Here is a 22617-nt window from a genome sequence, read left to right as displayed (position 1 = left end):
AGTAGTGGATGAAACAAGACAGAAGCTATGTCTTCCATGTAGTGAAGTTCAGAGGGCAGGTATGTTGTATCTCTTATAGCTAGATCATCACAGTTTTGACTCTGATTAGAAAATCAGAGTTTCTGACATCTAGGATGGCTGCTGAGATTCAAACCATTAAGAAACTAGAGTCAGGTGTTGGCTTACGCCTGTATTCCTAGCTACTCAGCAGGCTGAGATCTGAGGATCCCAGTTCAAAGCCAGCCCAGGCAGGAAAGTCTGTGAGACTATTTTCCAATTCGCCACCAAAAAACTGGAAGTGGCGCTATGACTCAAAGTGCTAGAGCACTAACCTTGAGTACAAAAGCTCAGGGACAGTGCCCAGACCCTGAGTTCAAGTGATGCAACTGACACCCCCTCCCCCCCCCAAAAAAAGGTGGAAGAGACAAGAGTTGGGCATCCATGGTTCATGCCCGAATCCTAGCTGCTCAGTAGGCTGCCAGCTGAGGTTCAAGGTTTCAAGCTGGTCTAGACAGGAAAGTCCATAAGACTCTACCTCCAATGAATCACTGAAAAGTCAGGAGAGCTATGGCTCAAGTGGCAGAGCACTAGCATTGACCAAAAAAAGCTCAGGGACAGCACAGGACCCTGGGTTCAAGCCCCAGGACTAGGACCAAAAATAAATAAATGAATAAAGTGGAAGATACAAAGGGCTACAGCTCTTCCGCAAACCTATAGACTTATAACACTTTCCTTTTACTGAGTAGAATGTAGTCTCACATCTAGCTGCAAGGGAAGACAGACATTTTTATTTCAGGCACCCAGGTACCTCACTAAAAATCAGAGATTGAGTTATAAAGCAGCAGCAGAGGCCTGGTGCTATAATCCTGGCTACTCAGGAGACAGATCTGAAATATACAGTTCAAGACCAGCCTAGGTACAATAGTCCGTGAGACTTTTATCTGCAATTAGCCACCAAAAAGACAGAGGTAGAGGTGTTGCTCAAGTGGTAACATGCTACACTTGAGTGGAAAAGCTAAGGGACAGCACCTAGGCTCTAAGTTCAAGTCCCAGTACTGGTACAAACCAAAACAAATGAAATCAAAAAAAGCAGAGAATGGATGCTGGAGTAGGGGGCACTGCCTGCTACTGCAGTGCTGGTTCCTGAAAACCTTGGGGTTCTAGCTGCCCTAGCTACTTTCTAATCACCCACCCAGCAGCAGCATCTGCGCAAGAGGGAAAGGCCAGGAGTGTCCTCCACGTTCCCCACAGACCCCGGCTTTGATGGCCTCTAAGCACTGCCTGCCCCTGCACTCTGCCAAGTGCAGCCCAGACCCTGGTTTTGTACACTTCCTTCTGAGAGAGCAGTTAACTTTCAGTGCACAAGGAAGCCTGGCTCAGGACCAAGCAATGCCTCATGCTTAGAATCCAGCTACTCAAAGAGGATCGCAGTTCAGTGTTAGTCTAGGCTGAAAGTTAACCATGTCAATCGATAACACCAGGTGTGGTGGTGCACACTTGAGATCCCAGGGACACAGGAGGCCACAGGTAGGGAGGTTGTGGTCTGAGGCTACCCTGGAAAAAATGCAAGACCCTACCTGAAAACTCACTAAAGCAAAGCCAGCCTGAAGTAATGGCTCCTTCCATTCACATCCCTCATCCCTGAGCCGCACCACGAGCTGGGTGTCCCTGGCGACCCCCATGAGTTGGGCCTCACTGAAACAGACACAGGGGGACCTGGGTTCCCGTACCACCCTTCAGATGGGGGTAAGTGCCTCTGTACCCCATCTTTTGCTCTGGTTCACGGTGGCAAGTAGGGGACAGAGGACAACACTGTCATAGGCTCCCTGCCCCATTGGTGAGACCGGTGAGGACTAGTGGCTTCAGGCCTGGTGAAGGTGTTCTGTAGACCTCAGCCAAGGACAGGAAGGGGTCACGTCTCTGGGTTTAAGGTGTATGGAGGTGATTTGGGGACAAGGTTCATGACCGCCCACTGTGTGCAGCCCAGTTTTGGTCTGGTCGGTTATTGTGGGGACAGAAAACTGTGCTGCAGACAAGAGAGAAAAGTGGAAGTGTTTTGATGGGAAGTTGCTGACCTTGAACTTAGAGGTTTTGGCACTTGATAAGCTCGTGATCTTGGACTTGTTCCCTGGCCTCTGTTTCTCTTGACAGTGAAACGGGCACAAATGCCTTCTTCCACGGTGAGGAATGTTTACCAACCAACAGTAAACATCAGGGTTTTGGATTTCTTTCTTTCTGAAGCTCAGTGCCTGTTGTGATGAAAGCCCCTGTTCTGGCCCTTCCCATGCTGCAGCATGGCTTTGTGACCCTCCTGAGCCAAGCGTTTTCCTTCAAAGTCTAGTTCTAGTTCTAGATGAGAATGGGTTCAGCTAAGAAGGGACTTTGGTAGCCACCTGCCCTGCCTCTTGGTTTCTGCACAGATATTTGTCACTCCATCTCTACGGGGCCCTGCTTTTACCTGGATGATGCTCCCATGATTGTCAGAAGGTCCTCTGGGCAGCCTGCTGCGCCATCCCTCAACCATGCATTCCAGGCTCGCCTCTCACTTCCTCTGAGTAGCTTCCTTCCTGGCATGGCATCATCCCACCCTACCCTGACTCCAGCACCAAAGTTCTGGTGACACCATGCAGCCGGGCAGTGAGCATGATGTTGGCCTTTGTGCAGCCAGCTCATATTTGCCTCCTCAGGGAGGGACAGGAGGAGGGGAGGAAGGGAGGGAGGCACATGAAGTTCTAGTCCAATAACTGATAGGAACCAGGGAAAGGAATATTTACTTACAAAAAGGAGAGATGGGAGGAAAATAGGAAGGGAGCCAGGAAAGTATTCACAGACCTGCGCCAACCCCAGGCCTCAGTTTCCTCAAATGGCAAATCGGAGCACACCACAAGGGGTTTCATCACTTTTACACTTGGTAAACAAGCTACATACCAAACCATCCAAAAAGAATGCTAATATTAAAGTTTTTTGTTTTTGTTTTGCTTGAACTCAGGGCCTGGGCACTGTCACTAAGCTTCTTTTGCTCAAGGCTAGTGCCCTACCACTTGAGCCACAGCTCCACTTCCAGCCTTTTCTGTTTATATGGTACTGAGGAATCAAACCCAGGGCTTCATACATGCTAGGCAAGCACTCTACCGTAGACTAAGCCACATTCCTAGCCCAGTACTGAAGATTTTAATAGGCTCACAAAGAATGTTTGATAATAACTTAAAATGGTTCTATGAATAAAAGCAACCCATGATTGGAAAGTTTGGGAACTGCTGCCTAGTCTCTTCTTGGAAGCTCAGTGCATGTCATGATCTCAGCAGCCCTGACATGTTCTCTAAGGATTATTATTGCCTTTCTTTGTGTACCCTCACATCTAAACAGCCTTTTCTTCACCCTGTTTTTATAAAACATGTACTAATATTTGCCCAGGAAACACAGGCTGTCCTGGGATGTAGTGATTTCAGTAGTGAACCATGAAGAGTTCTATGTAAAGCCCTGAGCCACCCCAATATAGAATCAACCACCAAAATATCTGGTATGCATCTGGGCTGGCTAAAGAAGACCTGGCTGAAATAATAATGAAACCTTAGATTTCCCTTCCGTCCCTCCCCTCCCCTCCCCTTTTCTCTCTTCACCCTTCTTTCTTTAAAGGGTTTTAGTGTGTATTTCAAGCCATCTTGAACTGATGATCTTCATACCTTGTGGGATTACAGGCAAGCACCACCATACCTTTTTTTTTTTTAAGGGATTTTTATAGGAAACCACATGAGAAGCTGCAAATAGTGTAAAGGTTCTTAAACCAGAGTTCTTTGGAACAAGTTGTAGTCCGAGCTTGGTGGTCCCTTCTGGGTGTTAACAGTGATGTTGCTTCTTAGAGAACAGTTAGAGGTCCTGTGAAGAGAACAGTAGCATGCAGGATGGTAAGGACCCAAACTTGCACTTTGACACTTGGTCTTTCTGGTCAGGTGGGGACATGGTTTGCTGCTTGCTTTTGGCTTTTGTTTTCCTGTTGTGCCACTAGCCCCTGGTGTGTGGAGTCTGCGACCCCTGCAGCTTCACATTGAGTTTTAAATTTAGTGTGAGGACCCTCCTCCTGCCCCACGCCTGGGCTGGAGGAGGTCCCCCCCCTCCTGCCCCCCATTAGCAGCAGTGCTGTCACCTGTGTACTGCTGCAGGGGCTGCTTAGTCCCTGGAACTCAGAACCAGCTTGTGTGAGCTTTGCAAGCAACATGGATCTGTGAAGTCACCCTTCCCAGACAGGACAGTGAGCACGCACAGGTAACAGCACCCCCGTCCTAAGGAACACTGCCAAGATAGTGCTTGCTGGCAAAGAAGTGGCCCTGCTGGCTCCCTTCCCCACACCTGAGATGTCACCTGCCACGGTGGGCCCACGACTTACTTTACCCTTAAGTTCCAAGAAGCCCCTTCCCCTTGATTTGCTTTATGCCCTGGGCACAAGAGGGGCTGAAGAAACGTGGCCTCTGCTTCCCAGCTTCTGCCACCACTTGCGGGGGTGGTTAGCCTGGAAATGCACCAAAGAACAGAGAAAGAAAGTGAGGGTGGAAGGCCAGGTTATGGCTGTTCATGCCTGTAATCGCAGCTACATGAGAGGTGGGGATCAAAAGAATAGCAGTAGTTCAAGCAAGCCTGTCAGAAAGTTAATGGAGACTACATCTCAACAAATAAGCTGAACATGTAGCTGAGTACTGGTGATCCAGTCTATAATCCCAGCTTATTTGAGAGGCTGAGATTGGGAAGATCACAGTTCCACGTCAGGTGGGGTAGAAAAGGCCTCGAGCAGAGGGCGATGGGCATGGTGGCCTGTGCCTGTCATCCCAGCAGTGTTGGGATGCCTAAAACAGGCAGATGGTAGCAGTGGCACACGCCCAGCCAATGCCGGGCTAGAGGAGGAGCTCAGCAGTGGGGTACCTTCATAGTAAGCATGAGGCTCTGTGTTGAAATACCAGAACTGCTGAAAGAAGGAGGGGAGGGGGTGACCCAAGGTGTGGATGGGAGTGTGCCAGCCATGGAGCTGATAGGAACCCCCTCTTAATCCCCTGAGGACCCCCAAGGCTGACTCCGAAGAGACCTTGAGAGACGTAAACCAACCCAACCCCTTTCCTGATTTACAAAGCCTCAAATGGAGCGTTCCATGTTGCTCTTAGTTTCCTGGGGAGAAAAGAGCCGTGAAGCCCAGGTGCGTGTGTGCTTGCACACATCTGTGTGTGTTTACTGTGGTCCCGCCTTCTGCTCTCTCTCTGATGTCACTAAACCTTGTTGAATATCAGAAAGGACTCCCCTCCCACACGCCCCGCCCCACCCCGCCCCGCCCGGCCCCGTCGGGAGGCAGGCTGGGGTCCTGATTCACTTCCTAGGCCGAGCAGCCTAGGAACTGATCTCTGTCTAAAAGGAGCCTTTCTTTTAACTGGTGGGGTGGGGTTAGAGACTAGCAGCCAGTCCTCATTCAGTCGGTTACTTAGGTTGTTCTGTTTAAGTGACATACCCGCATCCCCCCCCCCCACCTACACCTTGACCATGGGCAGAGCCCACACCTTCAAACCCTGAGGAAGTCCAGTTCTGCCCTGCAGGGTGGGTGCCAGACTGTGCTGTCTGCTCTCGGACTAACCAGGGAGTTGGCTGATGGAATTCTCGGCTGTTTGATATTTGGCCTTGAGAGTAAGTGGGTGACATTTGGGGCACTACACAGGCTGAGCCTCAGCGCCTCCCTGCGGGGAGCCCAGAGTGCAGGGGTTGGATGCGAGGAGTGGGTCACCCTGGCATTCTGCAGCCAGGTCGCAGAGCACGCTGACTTTGTCCTTTGCTACCATGAGCCTCAGTTTCCATTTGGTGGAAGCTGGTGTCGGCGTGCCTCACCGAGCTCCCCGCTCTGCCTCTCAGAGGTGACTGTCCCACCGCAGAGGCTGCTGGACTGCTCTCTGGTGTGGGGCCCTGGCTTGTGTCAGGCCAGGAATGGAGGCTGCTCCCTGCTGGAGGTTGCCAGAGGCCACTGAGAAACTGGACACATCTGGTGCGTTCGTGGCTGCAGGAGGCGGGCGCGGAGGTGTGGGAATGACAGCTAGCTCCCTCGGAAAAATATTTACCGACTTACTGCAACGGGAAGAATGGAGTGCCAGAGGCACACGTGCTTTGGCTCTGCAAGTGTGTGTGCAAGGCCCAAGGTCACGAAGCAGGCCCTCCTGGGACGGGGCAAGGCCAGCACCACAGCCCACAGCCAGAGGTGCTTCTCCAGATGGCTTGAGTTCCAGTCGGGTCCTTGATCCATCCGGGCTGTGTGGCCTTTCCTGGTCTTGTCAGTCTTCTCTCTAGTCTGAGTCTCCTTTGCACAAGAAAAAGAATAAAGGCAGCATCTGGTGAAAATGAGAAGGCCTTAGGAAAGGCTAGTGGTCAAGTTTAAGATGAGCCAGGATGGAGGCAGGTGTGTGATAGATGGATGCATAGAGAATTCCAGCACAGGAGAAAGAAACTCCTGTCCCCGGGTTCAAGGAGCAGGACACACAGCAGCCAGACTGGGCCCAGACTTTGATGTCCCTCATCCACAGGAGGATGTTGGCCTGGCTTCCAGCAGCCAGACCTATCCTCCGTGAGGACAGTCTCTGTAGACTTGGAGTTATAAGTATTATGCATTCAGATAAGCGTACATTTCTTAGTGTTCACTTTGATCTCCAAATGGGTATTCTCCCTTTCTTGACAGACAGGGACATCAAGGCCCCACAAGGCCCCAGCTCCACACAGAGACCACCCTTCCCATCCCCAGAGCTCACCTTGGCTTTTGTGTGATGGCTGTGCATAGGTCACACTAATGACCATTGACACTAGCTTAGACAGAGTGCAGGGCATCAGCCACCACCCCCTGGTGCTATCCTGTTGTGGGACCTTTGTCCAGGACTAGGCCTTGAGGCAGGTGAGAGGAGTCAAGGCAGGAATAGGTATCTCCTCCCACCTGCCTCCCTCCTACTGGTAGTGGGCTGGCTGCTCCTGGGCCTGTTGCCCAGCTGGACAGATCAGGATTCACATGGCCTGCAGCAAGCCAGGGGATTAGGAGGCCCCGGGAGGATATTGTTTTAAGAAGGTTAGTGGCTCTTTCCAGCACTAGAAGAACCTAGCCCCTTCCCTGGGCCTCAGGCCCTCAGCAGGGGTGGGGGTGGGGGGATCAGAAGGAGAGGAAGCAGAGGCCACCAATGGGCCCTAGCAGCAACCCAGGAGTTTTCCGTGGCATAGTTGATGACATTCCAGGGCTCTCCTCTTACTCTCTGCCTTTTGCTACTCAGAATAGAGAAACTGCAAAGAATACCTTTAGAAGCTTCCTGCCCAGGGATTCAGGAGTACAGCTAGGAATGGGGTTTGGCCCTTGACCTCTGCCTAGAGTCTAAGGGGCAGAGTGGGTATCACCAACTTCAGGCCTCTGACTTTTTTTTTTTTTGTCAGTTGTGGGGCTTGAACTCTGGGCTTGGGCCCTGTCTCTGCGTTCTTCAGCTCAAGGAGAGCGTTCCACAGCACCACTTCCAGTTTTCTAGTGGTTTATTGGAGGTAACAATCTCACGGACATTCCTGCCTGGGCTGGCTTTGAACCACGATCCTCAGATCTCAGCCTCCTGAGTAGGGAGGTGGCGTGAGCCACCGGTGGCCGGCAGTCCTCTGAGTTTTATTGGAAGGAATGGAAGAGGTCACTGAGCCTCACCCCTCTGTGTATTCTGTGGAATTTGAAGCCTGCTGAGCTGCAGAGCTGGCCCCACAGTGCCGCTTCCCTCTGTACCTACCACTTGAGTGACAAGCTATGTCTGGGACCTAGCTTGGGTGGGTGGCCCATGCAGAGATGGAGGGTGCAGTGAGGAGGAGGCCTGGGGCAGGGGCCATCTAGTCCAACTCAATCCATGCTCTGCAGGACCACAGGCCCTTGGCCCCGTCCAGTTTGAAGTGCACTCAGGTGTTACCTAAGCCCTAGTCTGCTGCATTCATGGTAGCCCTGTTCATCATGGCTGCAAAGTAGAATTCACCCAAATCCCTGTGCTCGGTGTATATAAACAGTGACAGACTCCCACAGCAGAACACTCCATTCAGTGACAGTGAACAGGGACACACCGTGAGAAGGAACAGAGCAGGGGAGTAAAGGTGGTGTTGCCACTGATGGGGAATTCAAAGAAAACCAAAACCCGTGCTCAGTAGTTATGGGTTATGTGTGAGGCCATGAGGTAGAACCTTACCCCCACAAGAAATTGAGTGAGCGAATGAATATGAATGACTGAATGAATGAATGCGCAAAGCAAACCCCTGCTACAAAACACAGAATAGTTGTTACCGCTGGGTGAAGGTGAAGGACCACAGGGCCCTCCTGGGGTGGTCATGTCCCATTGCCATCTTCTCTGAGCTCTTACTTAATGCACTGTGATTTGAATATCTGTAATTCTTCAATGAAACATTTTCTTTCTTTTAAAACCAAGTTTTAGTCTCAAATAATTCCATAGAGCTTCCTTGTAAAACTCTTCAATGTCCAAGTGAAAATCATACGTCCTAAGTAAAAGTGAAAATAAATAGAATACACATCATGCTACGTGCTCTTGAGGCCCTCTTCTTACAGTGGGAGCAATGTGTCCTTACATTCAAAGCCTCAAGGTCTCCACAGACAGAACTTCCATCCATCACACGAGGAGACACACCTGCGCAGTTAAATCACATGAGATACAAGCCCAGCAAGGCGTTTCCTGTGGGCCAAGCCCCTCTTCCCGCAATTGTTGTCCACTAGGACAAAAACCATGTTTTGGTTCACTCGTGTGTCTTGGTGCAGTGTTCCATGAATGTGGAGGAAATGAGACTGTAGTGTGAAGAAGTTCAGGTAACTGGGGTGACTCTGGAGGCCACAGTCATAGTGAACATCCAAGCGGGTGGTTTGGCTGCTGGAGGGGCTTGCTGCCTCTGTGAGGGCTGGAAAACAACCCCAGATGTGGAAGTCGGCACATCCCTCCCCTCCCCGCAAGTCGGAACTTCACAGCAGTGGTCTTTGCCTGCTCATTAGCTCCATCCAGAAAACGGAGGAGCCATATACCTCAAAACAGTTTTTAAAAGAGGGCAAAGCAGCTGGTCTCTGAGGACCCCAACAGCAGGTCCTCAGGAACCATAGCACCCAGCTCTAGGAAGGCTCAGCAATTCTCAGATGTGATAAACTTAAGAGAGCCTTAAGTATTCCCTGGTTCACACTGTTTGCAGACATTATCACCACCACCACCTGCAAACCATTTTCCATCTGCCCAAACTGCAACTCTGCTCTATGAGATTCCTTGTTCCTCCAAGCCCAGCCTTCTTACAGGACCACAGCACAAGCCTCCTGGCCTTTCACATCGTGTAAGTGCAGACCTAACCACCTGGTCCATGCTTGGTGTATTGTAATGTGTCATAGTGAAGGCTTTTTCCACAGTTATCCTTCTCAGCCCTCTCATCTCCATCCACAGCCTTCCAGAGGGAGGGAGGTGGAAATGATGGAGCTTCATTTCCCTCAGCAAGAAAGCCATGCCAGAGAGAGGCATACCCAGGAGAAGAGGCCTCACTCCCCACCTCTGTCCTACAGGGCCACTTGGCCCTGATTCCAAGGGATGGGAGAGCAGTAGGTCCGAAATACTGTGATAGCCGCAGGTTCCAGCCGCTGAGCTTTCTCCTGCTAGGCTTCTGCAACCAGGAGTGGGGTCTGGGATGGTAGAAGGCACCACTTCAAGCTGACAGCAGGAAAAGCTTCTTTTCTAAGGGGTGAGGACACAGCCCTGCCCAGGTCTTGGTTTTTGTCCTTTTACTGGCCGACCCAGGCCCAGCCCCTTTACTGCAGTAATCTTGTGGTCCTCCTAAAATTGCTTCCCTCTGGAAACTAAGGAGGGAAGAGCCTTACGGTCTCACACTCCACTTGGCAATCCTTGAATATCCTTGAGCGTTGGAGGGACAGGTGGTTGGCACAGAAGCGTGGCAGCTAGCAGGTGGGGGCCAAGTGAAGGTCAGCGTGGAGGCACCGCTCTCCTCCTCGGACACAGCACACCTGGAAGGTAACACAGGTACATAATCGTTGAGCACCCACTGCTCCAGGTACTTAAAGGTACATGTTAGTTACCTCCTGCTCCCTTTGACAGATGGGGAGACTGAGGAATAGAATTGACCTTTGTGTTAAATGGAGAACCTTGCTTGGCAACAGCCAGTATGAGGACTTGGAGCTGGTGGCTTGCCAACCATCCTCCATTCCTTTCCTGGGGCCAGACAGGAACATGTGGCAGATGTGAGTTTGGGCACTGTAGCCCACTCTCAGGAGAAGGAGCCAGGGAAACTGAGGAGGGAGGGAATGAGTCAGGGTGTGTTCATGCAGGGAAGGTGCCTACCCTAGACCGTCGCCACTCCCCTGGCTTAGGGGCCCAGGCAGACAGACAGGGCTCCGTCCTGGAGAGCCAGCGCCAGGTAGGCCAGCTGAAACAGCTGATAAGGGCAAACCGCTTTCAGAGTTGAAGAATGCCTGCAATGATCTCCCCTGCAAAGGCTGCCCGGGCCCCCTCTCTGGGGAGGTGAGGCTGAGGGGCCAGTCCTGATGACCCTCCTGGGGACAGCCACCCAGAGTCACAGCAGCTAATCAGAGGGGAGCATGGCCAGGTGCCCATGGCCATATTTGTGCCCTGACACTCAGCCCAGGCATGGGAGGGCAACCTGCCTATGGGAGGGCATGTTGGGGCCCTACCCTTCTTGCTGGCAGCCTCTGCCCAGAACCCCTTGTCTTAGCAAGTCCAGCTCCTGTGGCAACCCAACAAAATACTACAGTGCTGGTGGCTTCGGCATCAGGAAGGCATTCTCAGTTCTCAGGAGACTGAGTCACGGAGCCAGCATGGTCAGGTTCTGGTGAGGAATTGCCTCATGGCTTGGAGATGACCATCTTCTTGCTGTGGCCTCACACCAATTCAGTCAGGAAGCTCCTGTCTCTCTTCATCTTCTTAAAAGGACATTAATCCACCCTCATGACCTCACCTCAAACCATTTACCCCCTAAAGGCCCCACCTCTTAACTCCATCACAGTAGTGGAGGGGGGGGGTTTCACAGGTCCAGGAAGTGAGGGACATACACATCCAGTCCATAAACAACTTCTGCCAAGGGACTTGAGCCACTCCTTCTTTGGGACCGTTAAGAGGAGTAGAGCAGGGCTCCTGTAGCTCACGCCTGTAATCCTAGCTACTCAGGAGGCTGAGATCTGAGGATCGTGGTTCAAAGCCAGCCCAGGCAGGAAAATCCTTGAAACTCTTTATCTAAATAATGAGAAAACTGGAAGTGGTAGTATGGCTCTGAAAGTGGTAGAGGGCTGGCCCTGAGTGAAAAAGCTCAGGGACAGTGTCCGGGCCTTGAGTTCCAGCCCCATGAACAACAACCAAAAGAGGTACAGACAGCAAGGCTGTCCTCATGTTTGGAATGGAGACCTATGGCAGATCACGGTGCCACATTACCACCCCAGCAGAGAGGTAACCAAGTCAAATCTCTAGAATTTCCCATAATTACTATATTTGGACAAAGAGTCTTTGCAGATGTAATTAAGTTAAACATCTTGAGGGGAGAAAATGCTGGGTTATGTGCATGGGCCCTCAGTCTGTTAACATCTGTCCTGGTAAGGAACATGCGGGCACAGGAAAAGACTGGCATGGTGCCACTGTTGCGCCAAGGGACGCTGGAAGAGATGAGAAATGGACGTGCCTTTAGCACCTCCAGTGCACATAGCTTACAGACCTTAATTTTAGGTAACTGTAAGGGTAGGGGGTGGGCGTGAGTTCTCTGGCTGCAGCTCCAAGGAGCAGAAGCCACACAGGACTAGAGGGAGGGAAATTCTGGAACGGTCTCTGGCAGGAAGAAACAAAACCAGTACTCAGCTAAGCAAGAGGGAGATGAGGAATCAGGCCAGTCTCTGCAGAGGGAGAGCATTGGAGCGATGGGCACTGATGTTAGCAATAGAATCTGGGATGCAGAGGTGAGACATGCATGGAGCCCCCTGTGCTTGAGAATGAGGGATGACAGAGCCAATAGTGAGCCCAGGCCCTTCAGAGACTATATCAGCCCCAGACCCCTCGCCCTGCTCTGTTCTGCCCTGCCCTGCCCTGCCCTGCTCTGCCCTGCCCTGCCCTGCCCTGCCCTGCCCTGCCCTGCTTCACCATCCTTCCCAGCCACCACTTATAACTCAGTAGTGAACCCAGAGCCTAGGAAGGGTGGGCCTGGACCGGGGAGCAGGGAGGGCTTCCATCTCACTTGCCTGAGCCCAGGGTAGCCCAGCCAGGTCCTTCTCCATGACTGGCAGCTCCTCCTGGGACCATGGAGCAGGAGTCACCCACTGGGAAAATGAGCGCTGAGGTGGGCAGCTCTGGGAAAGATTCCCGACTCTGGACCCTGAGCAGGGCCCAGAGCAAGGTGTCTTCAGGGTCTGCTGAGTTAGGTGACTTTGAAGGCCCAGCCTCTGTCCCCAGTGTCTCACCCAGAAAAGGACATCCATGTTCAGAGGAGCATTAGAATCTACCCGCTTTACAGATGCCCTTCGGCAGGGCAGATGGCTGGTCCAGGCCTTGGGGCTGGAGGCTGCTCAAATTTGCCCTTGATCCCACCAGCCCGGGAATTCAGGGGCTGGTCCTGACTAGTCTCCGCCCTTGGAACTCCTTAGTTTTGTTTCAGTGGAGATGGCAGCTGGGGGTAAGGGAGGGAAGGGAGGCGGACAGGGGTGTCCAGGCGGGGCCTCCGTTGCCTTCCTGCCGGCCTTCCACACACCCTCTTCCTGGGGCATTCTTTCCAGTTTCCTTTCCTGCTATTAATAGTTGAGCCAGCTCTTTCGTCTGAAGTGGCAGGGAACAGGAGGGCCTCTGGTCCTCCAGGAGGGGCTAAGCGGTGTTCACCTCTTCCTGAGGAGGAGGAGGCTAAAGTTGGTCTGTGCTATCCTCTACCTGCCAAGGCACCTGGGCCCTGCTAGTTTCTGCTGACTTCTGTGTTCTCTGCAACCTGCTGAACCTCCACTGTGCTGTAACTCTGGCTTGCTGTCCTGGGTCTTCAGGACTTGCATAGACAAAGAAACAGCCAGGCCTTTTACTTAACCCTGTTCCAGCTCTCCTTCATCTCCATTCTCTCTGCATGCCGCAGACCTCATCACCACCCCAACCCACTGCTGCAGTGCAAGGTTGACACACTACCCTCAGAGCTGAGTTCTCTGGACCCCAGCCCATTTGTATCATCTTCAGTCGGTTTGTTCCAGGGTCTCTCCCATCCCCCTGCCTCTCAGGCACCAAAATCTTCAGACTCTTCCGTGCAGTCGGCTTGGTGGAACCTGCACGCATTCTCCTGTGTGCTTCAATACAAATGCTATAAAAATAGTTGTTACACTGTAATGCTAAGAGAATGATGGGAACAAAAAGGTCTGTGCATAGGTAACAATACTTTGGTCCGCAATTGTTTTGAGTCTGTGAGTGGAGCCCAGGGCTGAGAGGGTCAACCGTGAATTCTCAGGGGACAGCAGTGCTCACTGAGGGCTGAGAACTTTTCCTACCAGCTTCACAGTGCCTTGTCCAAGGGAAGATTCCACCCACACCTGCCAACACTGGTGCCACCAGTGCAAACTCTCACACCGACTACTAGAGATACTATCACACAGTCCAGAAGTAAATGTAGAGTACCCACCCCTGCCATCGAGAGGACCCTACCATGAGACCAGCGGTCAAGCAAAGGAACATTCTTATCCAAGCTGGCCCCTCCCACTTTTACAAAGATACCAGAACTGTTGGGTGTAGCTGTTGCACTGGCTCCCTGCTGGATCTGATGGAAATGTCCGTGCCTGCAAGCTTGCTTCTGACCACGTTCACTCTTCACTGTGTCCATTGAAATATCAACACCATTGTTCACCATTACAGCACTGGTCCCGCTGTCCCTGAAAATAAAAACCAGGGCAGGTGCTGGAAGCTCACACCTTCAGTCCTAGCTACTTAAGAGACTGAGATGTGGAGGGCCAAGATTCAAAGCCAAACCATACAGAAAAATCCAGGAGATTCTTTTGTTGTTGTTGTTGGTTTTGGGGCTTGAACTCTGGGCCTGGGTGCGCTGTCCCTAAGCTCTTCAGCTCAAGGCAAGCGCTCTACCGCTTGAACCACAGCACTACTTCTGGTTTTCTAGTGGTTTATTGTAGATAAGAATCTCATGGACTTTCCTGCCTGGGCTGGCTTTGAACCGTGATCCTCAGATCTCAGCCTCCTGAGCAGCTCGGATTACAGGCGTGAGCCATCAGTGCCCCACAAGTCCAAGAGAATTAACCAGCAAAAAAACTGGGGCTGGGGCTCAAGTGGTAGAGCAGCAGCCAAGCAAGCAGAAAAATGTGTTCAAATCCTAGTACCAGCCCAAACAAGCAAATGTACAAACAAAAGTTCTACTCACAGCTCCCTATTTTCCTCTATTATCCAAAATTCAGTGATAAATCCTCTATGAAGTTTTTGTAATGTTTCCAGTTTTCATGCATAAAACATGCAATTATTAATTTGCCACTTTTTTATTGTTGGTCATGGGGCTTGAACTCTGGGCTTGAGTGCTGCCCCTGCACTCTTTCAGCTCAAGGCAAGCGCTCTACTGCTTGAGCCACAGTGTCACTTCCAGTTTTATAGTGATTTATTGGAGATAAGAGTGTCACAGACTTTCCTGCCCCGTCTGGCTTTGAACCATGATCCTCAGATCTCAGCCTCTTGAGTAGCTTGGACTATAGGCGTGAGCCACCGGCTCCTGGTGTAATTTTGTCAATTTTTGAACCCTTGGAATGGAACCCAACAAGTGTTATTTTTTTCTTTTTTAATCTTTGAACATACTCTTCTTTTATCCTCCCAAATACTGGGACCATGACCAGATTTCAGATAAGTATTCTTGTCTTTATGTTGGGTATGATTTTTTTTTTCTGAGTTAATGCTTATAAATACAAACAAAGCTCATATTTGGTGCTGTATATTATTTCAGTATATGATTACAATCAAATTTATTCATCCGATGCTACTATTGTTGGTTAGTTCTTACTTATGTGGGGCCAATATAAAGATATTTTCTTGTTTGGGTTTTTTTTTAACTGTATTTTTTTTGTCTTTTCTTTTTTGGTACTGGGGATCGAACCCAGGACGTTGCGCTTGCTAGGCAAGCGCTTTGCCACTGAGCTACATCCCAGCCCTATAAAGATATTTTCTTAGCCAGGCCCTCGTGGCTCACTCCTGTAACCCTAGCTACTTAGGAGACTGAGATCTGAAAATCCTGGTTCAAAGCCAGCCCAGGGCTGGGAATGTGGCCTAGTGGTAGAGGGCTTGCCTAGCATGCATGAAGCCCTGGGTTCAATGCCTCATTACCACATACATAGAAAAAGCCAGAAGTTGGGCTGGGAAGGTGGCTCAGTGGTAGAGCGCTTGCCTTGCATGCCTGAGCCCCTGGGTTCGATTCCTCAGCACCACATAAGCAAAAAGAAAAAAAAAAAGAAGTCAGTAAGAAAAAGCCGGAAGTAGTGTTGTGGCTCAAGTGGTAGAGTGCTAGCCTTGAGCAAAAGAATCTCAGTGACAGTGCCCAGGCCCTGAGTTCAAGCCCCAAGACAGACAAAAATAAATAAATAAGAACAAAAAAAACACAGGCCAGCCCAGGCAGAAACATTTGTGAGACTGTTGTGAGACTGTTCTAATTAATCACAAAGAAAGCCAGAAGTAGAGCTCTGGCTCCAGACCTAAGTGCTGGCTTTAAGCAAAAGAAGCTCAAGAACAGTTCAAGCCCCCGAAAAAGTGAAATAAAAATATTTTCTAGAGGCACGTATTTATCTCCCTAGGGTAAACCCCTAGTGGTACAATGGAAATTGTGGATTGAGAGATACATGCATGCCCAACTTTGCTTGATATTGGTGTTATACTGTCTATATCAGTTTTCGCTACATATTCTTGGTACTTTCAAACATTCTTTTTTTTTTTTTGGTCCATCATGGGTCTTGAACTCCAGGCCTGGGTACTGTCCCTCAGCTCTTCAGCTCAAGGCTACTACTTGAGCCACAGCATCACTTTCTGGCCTTTTCTGTGTATGTGGTGCTGAGGAATCGAACCTAGGGCCTCATGCATGTGAGGTAAGCACTCTACCACTGAGCCACCTTCCCAGTCCCTAATTTAAACATTCTTGAGTGGCTAAAAAAAATTCTTGTTTGGCTTTAAAAGTTGTAACCAAGCTAGGCACCAGTGGCTTAAGCCTGTAATCCTAGCTACTCAGTAGGCTGAGTAGGCTGAGATCTGAGGATCGCGGTTCAAAGCTGTCCCCCTCTTCCCCCGCAGCAGGAAAGTCCGTGAGACTCTTTATCTCCAATAAACCATTAGAAAACCGAAGTGGTGCTGTGGCTCAAGTGGTAGAGCACTAGCCTTGAGCTGAAGAGCTGAGGGATGGGCGCCCAAGCCCAGAGTTCAAGCCCCATGACCGACAAAAAAAAAAAAAAAGTGCTAACCAGTCTGGATATGAAATGATAATTCCTCCTCATTTTGTTTTACAGTTCATGATTTGTCGTGTGTGTGTGTGTGTGTGTGTGTGTGTGTGTGTGTGTGCGTGTGCGTGTGCGTGCGCGTGAGAGAGAGACAAAGAGACAGAGAGACAGAGAAAGACAGACAGGGAGAGACAGGTTTATGGGCAGTTGTTCTTTCACACACTTGTGTGAGTCACTTCATGGAGGTAACAAAATACCTGAGAAAACAACTTACACGAAGGAGTTTTCAGGCCTCAGGGTTTCAGAAGTGCCAGCCTGTGGTAGCTGGGTTCATCCCATTGGTCCTGGGCTTCAGCCAAGCATCATGGTGGAAGGCTGGCAGAGGATAGTCACTTATGGAGCCAGGAAGGAAGGGGAGGGAGGAGGAAGAGAGGAAGACAAGATAATACTTTGGAGGGCATGCCCTCCCTGACCTACTTCTTCCAATTAAGTCCTGCTCCTTTCCTATAATTCCATACTCTGGGGACCAAGCAGTCAACACATCAGCCTTCTGGCAACATCTCACGTGCAAGCCACCTGCTTAATTATTTTGTGTCTTCTCTGTTTCCTTCTCATGGTTCTGGGGTTTGAAGTCAGGGCATTGTCCTGGTAGGCAGAGGTGCTCTACCACTTGAACCGAGTCTCTAGCCCTCTTTTGTCTTCTTAAGAATTATATTGTTGTTTTCTTATATAAATCTCCATTGTGACATTTCCATTCCATGTAGGTTGGGTTTTGTTTTTTTGTTTTGTTTTGTTGTTGCTGCTGTTGGTTGTGGGCTTGAACTTTGGTCTGGGTGCTGGCCCTGAGCTCTTTTGCTCAAAGTGAGTGCTTTGCCACTTTGAGCCACAGATCCACCTCTGGTTTTTTGGTGGTTAATTGGAGATAAGAGTCTCCCAGACTTTCTTGCCTGGGCTGGTTTTGAATGGAGATCCTCAGATCCCAGCCTCCTGCGGAGCTGGGATTACAGCTGTGAGCCACCAGTGCTCCACTACATGTAGCTTTTTGTGTGACCACAGTTTGCATTTCTTTTGTATAAATAAGAATGGAGTTGCTGGAGCATATCATACTGCTAAACTATTTTTTTTTTAACCAAGCATTTATTTATTTATTTATTTTGGGTCCAGTCGTGGGGCCTGAACTCTGGGCCTGGGCGCTGTCCAGCTCAAGGCTAGCGCTCTACCACTTGAGTCACAGCACCACTTCTGGCTTTTTTTCTTTTTCTTTTTGCTTATGTGGTGCTGAGGAATCGAACCCAGGGCCTCATGCATGCAAGGCAAGCGCTCTACCACTGAGCCACCTTCCCAGCCCAATAACTGCTAAACGTTAAAAGAAAATTCTATCTAGGTGGGGCACTGGAGGCTCATGCTTATAATCCTAGCTACTCATGATGACGAGGTCTGAGGATCCTGGTTCAAAGCCAGCCGAGGCAGGAAAATCTCTGAGACTCCAATTAGCCACTAGAAAACCAGAAGTGAAGCTGTGGCTCAAAGTGGAACAGCAAAGGAACACCACCCAGGAATTCAAGCCCCATGGTGGAACGAAGGAAGGAAGGAAGGAAAGACGGAATGCAGGGAGGGAGAGAAAAAGAGAAAGAGAAAGAAAAAGAAAGGAAAAAAAAACGAAAGAAAGAAAAAATGTTATCCAGGTGTGGTAGTACATGCCCATCTCAGCATTAAGAAGGTGGAGGCAAAAGGATTGCAGTTCTAAGCCACCTTAGGCTAGAGAGAGTGTTCAAAGCCAGCCTGAGCTATACATTGTGAGAGCCAATCCCAAAACACTGGGCTGGGATGCAGCTCAGAGGAAGAATGCTGGCCTAGCAGGTGTATTGCCCTGGATTTATTTCATCCTCAGCAAAACAAAGGAAAAGCTGCTAAACTGTTTTACAAAGAGCTGAGCAAATTTGCATTTCTACTCCATTTGCCCAGTGACTAAAACTGAACATCTTTAGATATGTTTATTATCTTTAGTATATCTGAAAAGTTTTCCTTTTAGGTCTTTTTGCCTAGGTTTATTTGGGGGTATGGTGGGGTGCTGGGAATGGAACTCATGCATGCCAGGCAAGCACTGTACCGCCGGGCTGTATATACCTTGTAACCCTCTTTTGTTCACTTGGGAAAATAACAAAACCTTCTTTTAGAAATGATTTAGAGACTTGTTTTCCCTGCAAGTGGTGAGAGCAAGTTTGCCTTTTCCCACACGAGAGGGCAGGCATTCTCTCCCCATGAAGATGTTAGCTGGAAACCCGAGACCCCATTTATTGAGGGATGGAAGTTCCTTTCTATTCCTAGTTCAGATATAGATGGTTTCTGTTTAAAGCATAGGGCAGGGTTATCCCCCCCCCCCCCGCCGCATTTTCTTATTTTATTACGGTGAATTATGTAACTCGGTTGTCAAGTACTGAATTCTCCATGAGATGAATCTCCCTTGGTCATGGAATATTATCCATTGTTTGATACTGCTATGCTTAATTAGTCATTAGGGAAATTAAAATCAAATCTCAGTGATATGTGACTTGGTGCCTTCTTTAGAAGGCTAGAATGAAAGATGAACTTGTTGAGGAGGTTGTAGAAAAACTGAATCCACAAAAAAAGCCGCGGGTTGCCATGTCAAATGATGTGACCAGTTTGGAAAAATAGGCTGTTAGTTCTTCAAAATGTTAAACATGGTTACCTAAGAGCAAACAACTCCTCCAAAACAGTGAAAACACCTGTCTGTGTAAACATGTGGGCACCGATGTGTACGTGGCAGCGTTTCCCCCAACAGCTTAAAAGTCAAAACAACCCATGAGAGGATGAAGGGCAGGAGGTGGAGACATACCACGAACTATCACTTGGCAGGAAAAAAGGAATAAAGAACCGACACCACATGGTGCAGCCTGGATGAACTGGGCAAACAAAAGTGAGAAGCTCAGATTTAGAGCGGAGGAAAAGACACCAGCCACCAAAGGCCACATACTGCAGGACAGCATATGACAGGAAATGTCCAGAGTAGGCAAATCCATAGACAAAAAGTAGATTAGTGGTTGTCATAGGCAACCACGACACTTTTCTTCTACTACGTCTTTAGTGTGAGAGTGTGTTGCTCTAGCAGGGCTGGGTTTAAAATCTGTTGTTGCTATGGATACCTTCAGAGTCCCGGGGGCTGCAAAATCCTGCAGAAGTAAACCCAGTTTGTCTCCTGGCATGGTTGTGGATTTTTCTTCCTGCAAGCAAGAGTCTGCCCTTTCTAGCTCCCCTCAGCAGTGTTGCATTGTCACAGCACTGGCTGGCATTGTCATGCAGGGGAAGGACGGGCTCTGGTGTTCTGGTTAATTTTCACTCAGGCAACGGGAAACTGTGGCTCCAGGGCTTTGCTTTCACCAGTGTTCCTGGCTCTTTTCTAGGTGTGATACTTAGCACATAGCCCTTGTGGAACTTTATTATTATCATTCCTGTTCTCTTCCCCGGCTACAACGGGATTCCTCCATATCGCCAAGCTATGGATTATATTTTACTGTACTTGACAGGTACCCTCCCCTTTATTCTCCATGGAAGGATATGGAATTTTCTGGAGTGTGAACATGGGCTGATGTCTTCCCTCTGCCAGCCCCATTCACAAGGGTGCTTTTTCAAGGCTTTCTAGAGAGGACCTACTGGACACAGCTCAGTATCTGTAGCTCCTCGAGCATCAAGCTCACCCAAACCCAGCTTCTAGGAGCTGATCTAGAAGTTATGCCTGGAGCTGGGAGGTGTAGCTCAGTTGTAGAGCGCTTGTGTATCATTCCCAATAATAACAAGAATAGTAATAAATAAACATCTACCTGGAGGTTCCTATTGAACTTCATTCCAGCTTAGCAAATGCTTGGGTCAGCTCCATCTGAAGAAAATTGTTTTCAGTTTTCCACAGCACCTCCGTTCTCTGATGGGCTGGAGAAAAGTCATCAACTTTTTTCAGCTCTTTCTTGTTCTAAGAGTGGGAGTGGTTCTTCCCAACTCCCTAGTTTTTGTTTTTTGGTGCTGGTCCTGGGGCTTGAACTCAGAGCCTGGTTGCTTTTCCTGAGTTTTTGTGCTCAAGGCTAGCACTCTACCTCTTGAATGGCTTTTTTGGTGCTTAAATAGTCTCCTGGGCTTTACTGCCTGTGCTGGCTTTGAACCATTATCCTCAGATCTCAGCCTCCTGAGTAGCTAGGATTACAGGCGTGAGCCACCACTATTCTTCTTAGTGAAACTCTTTTAAGTCTTAGGCCTACATAGTAAGAGCTCCATCTCCAAATCTATTTACTTTTCCTTTTGTATTTTGGTTCCTATTTTATTGATTTTTCTCTTATCATTATTGGTTCATGTTTGGTTCCTATTTTATTGATTTTTCTCTATCATTATTGGCTCATGTTTGGTTCCTATTTTATTGATTTTTTCTCTATCATTATTGGTTCATGTTTGGTTCCTATTTTATTGATTTTTCTCTATCATTATTGGTTCATGTTTGGTTCCTATTTTATTGATTTTTCTCTATCATTATTGGTTCATGTTCTTTCTCTCTCTGTTTTTGGTTGGTTGTAGGGCTTGAACTCAGGGCCTCACCACTGTCCCTAAGCTCTTTTGCTCAAGGCTAGCATTGTACCACTTCAAGCCACAGCTTGGAATGGCTAATTGGAGATAAGAGTCTGATGGGGACTTTTCTTCTGCCGGATCTGTCTTCTGGCTTCTGGCTTCATACTGTAATCCTTAGATCTCTGCCTCCTGAGTAGCTAGGTTTATAGCCCTGAGCCACTGGCGCCGAGCATGCTCTTTTATCTAAGTTTATTTTATAACTCTCCATGATCAAATTGAAGATACATGTAAGACCAGACCTAAACAGATCCTAAATAAAGATGTGGCATTCACAGCATGGGCCCTGTGCTGGCATGCCTAGTTAGTCCTGCCAGGCATGCTGCATTGCCCCAGGCCTGTGTCTCATGTCTCCAGGAGACTTTGTGATCAGCTAGCCGAGGAGTCAAAAAGGCAACCTGCTTTAGATATATAGGGTGCTATGCTGGTGCTAGCCAAAAGTGGATCGCTGTAGGATGCTAGCCCTATTTAGGAAAGACCCTGGAGGAGGAGGAGGAAGAGGAGGAGGAGGGGGAGGGGAACTGGATAAAAATTCTTCAATGGCCAGGTCTTTTAATAATGTATAAGGCATGCCATGGTGTTTTTGTTTTTAAGAGTTCCACTGAGCTAAGCATGTGAACCGATTCGTCGGCAGGTAGCTGCCCTCCTAATCAATGATTAGAAATGGAGGAGTAGAAATGGATAATGAGTGCACACGAGTGTCAGTTCATGATGGGATTGGTGGGCTGTGTCTATGTGAGGTAGCCTGTCTCACCCAGAGAGGCTGGGGAGAAATCTGATGGGCCAGATGGCTCATTGTGCATATCCGTTCTTTCTCCATCCCTCATTGGTTGCTTTGTAGGCTCATGACCAAAGAGCTGTGGTGTAGAGAGCTAAACCGGGCTTGCTGTGGATCTGCCATGCTTGAATGCCTTACCCAGCCCAGGATAGCCCTCAGAGCACAGGGCTTTCCCACAGAATTGACTTGAGTGAGGTAAAACAATGGGGCATTGTGCTTCTAAGATTTGCTTTTGCCAGGAGACCTACATGCTGCTAAATAATGAAGCAGGGAGGAGAGGAATATGGATGGGGCCTGTGGGATTCCTTGTGGTGCTCAGTCATAAAAATAAATGGAGAGACCTCCTCCTAACAGCATCTCTAAAGACCGTATCCCTCAGAACTGAACCTAGGGTACAGCATTCTTGGTATCAGGGGCGCAAATCAAAGCACCCTGTGCTGAGTGCTTGTGAGTGGATGACCTCACCTGGCCAGTTCTGGAGAGAGATTTCATCATTGCATGACTTAAGCTGGCTCGTTAGCTATCTCAGGTATTTGCTTACTAATTATCATGTATGTGTGTGTATGTGCATGTGTGCGTGCTCATGAGTATGCATGTACACATACCAGTCCCTAGGGTTTGAACTCAGAGTTTTGGGTGTTGTCCCTGGGCTTTTTTTTTTTTTTTTTGGTCGGTCGTGGGGCTTGAACTCTGGGCCTGGGCACTGTCCCTCAGCTCTTCAGCTCAAGGTGAGCGCTTTACCACTTGAGCTACAGTGCCACTTCCG

At 49.2% G+C, this 22617-nt stretch overlaps 1 protein-coding gene across 1 annotated transcript in view; it reads left to right on the top strand.

Annotated features, from left to right (window-relative positions):
* The window catches only part of Podxl (podocalyxin-like), a 41529-nt gene that overhangs the window by 2708 nt on the left and 16204 nt on the right, over window positions 1–22617 (top strand). The gene's annotated exons all lie outside the window — the stretch shown is intronic.

Source organism: Dipodomys ordii, unplaced genomic scaffold (genome assembly GCF_000151885.1).
Source record: "Dipodomys ordii isolate 6190 unplaced genomic scaffold, Dord_2.0 Scaffold56, whole genome shotgun sequence".
Lineage (NCBI taxonomy): Eukaryota > Metazoa > Chordata > Mammalia > Rodentia > Heteromyidae > Dipodomys > Dipodomys ordii.
Note: the sequence above shows the minus strand (reverse complement) of the source record. Positions and strands in the feature narration are given on the sequence as shown.